This window comes from Schistocerca serialis, chromosome 12 (genome assembly GCF_023864345.2).
Source record: "Schistocerca serialis cubense isolate TAMUIC-IGC-003099 chromosome 12, iqSchSeri2.2, whole genome shotgun sequence".
NCBI classification, from domain to species: domain Eukaryota; kingdom Metazoa; phylum Arthropoda; class Insecta; order Orthoptera; family Acrididae; genus Schistocerca; species Schistocerca serialis.
The window spans coordinates 36,447,883-36,449,706 of NC_064649.1; positions in this window are offsets into that span (position 1 = coordinate 36,447,883).

A 1,824-nucleotide genomic window follows, 5' to 3' on the forward strand; every position below is an offset into this window, starting at 1 on the left:
GGTTCACAGACGAGAAACAAGGAAGACCACACACAGAACAAGTGTCAACACAAACAAAGATAACCAACATCAAAATATCGATAGTGCGTCCCTCTGTTTTTTTTTTTTTTTTTTTTTTTTTTGTGAGAGACAGAGCCGGATTCCAAGCAGCATTTAAACAAAATCCACCATCTCTGTTAATAAGGTTGCTTGATAGATTGATTTCAACAGCTTTCTTAATAACACTATCCCAATAGCTGGACGTGCAAGCCAGAATCTCCGTGTTGTTGTATTCCATAGGATGACCGGTGTCAAGGCAATGTTCTGCAATAGCGGATTTGCTCGGCTGTTGTAAGCGTGTGTGACGCGTATGTTCAATACACCGGTCTTCCACAGTCCTGATTGTCTGACCAATACATGACATGCCACAACTGCAAGGAATACGATAGTCTCCAGCCGTACGCAAACTAAGATCATCTTTTACGGACGCCAACAGGGCCTTAATCTTAGAAGGTGGTCGAAAAACACATTTCACATCACATTTCCACAAAATAGGGCCAACCCTGTCCGAAATGCTTCCTGCGTAAGGCAAAAAGGCCGTAGACTCAGGTGCCACTTCGTTGCTATCGTCACTCACCCGTTGCACACCAACTACTCATGAACGGAAAAACTAAAAGGAAGATCAGGAATGGCAAAATTAAAAGAAAATTGAACGAGGAGATTAGCTTCCTAGCTCACCCGTTCTCCATTGAGGAGCTACAAGATGCCATCAAAGATTTGAAAAACAATAAGGCCGCTGGCCTCGACGATCTGAGATCTGAGCAAATTAAACATTTTGGACCGGGAGTACAAGCTTGGATCCTAGAGCTAATGAATAACTGTATTACAACAATGCAAATTCCTAAACTGTGGAGGAAAGCCCGGGTTATTGCGTTACTAAAACCAGGGAAAGACCCAGCTGAAGCTAAAAATTTCCGGCCTGTCTCACTGCTTTGTCATTTATTTAAAGTGCTGGAGCGAATGATCCTCAAACGCATAGCTGATTATGTGGACAAAGTCCTCATTAACGAACATGCTGGATTCCGACCAGGAAAATCATGCTGTGGCCAAATCCTGAATCTCACACAGTACATCGAAGACGGCCATCAGAGAGGAGAAGTAACTGGGGTCGCATTCCTGGATCTCAGTGCTGTATATGACACAGTTAACCATAAGTTGCTTACCCAGAAAGTGTATAATGTCACTAAGGACTACACCCTTTCTATGTTCGTGCAATGTATGCTACAGAACAGACGCTGCTATGTAACCTTACAATCTAAAAACAGCCGATGGATGACACAGAAAAATGGACTTGCACAGGGCAGTGTCTTGGCTCCAATATTATTTAACATCTATACCAATGATCTTCCCATCAGCCACCAGACACGAATGTTCATATATGCTGATGATGCAGCAGTGGCCACACAGGATAAAACCTTTGAACAAGTGGAGGAGAATCTCACAGGAGCCTTAACAGAACTTGCTACCTATTACGACGGCAATAATCTCAAACCAAACCCCAGTAAATCACAAGTATCCGCCTTCCATCTTAGGAGCAAACAAGCCAAACGGAAACTCCGAGTCATGTGGCAAGGGGAAGAGCTGAAACATACAAACAGCCCAAAATACCTGGGAGTAACATTGGACAGAGCACTTACTTTTAAGCAGCACTGTCACAACACTAAAAAAAAGGTCTGTGCCAGGAACAACATACTGCGGAAGCTAACAGGTTCATCGTGGGGAGCTCAACCACATGTTTTGCGCACCACAGGTCTGGTGCTGAGTATCTCAGCTGCGGAATATGCG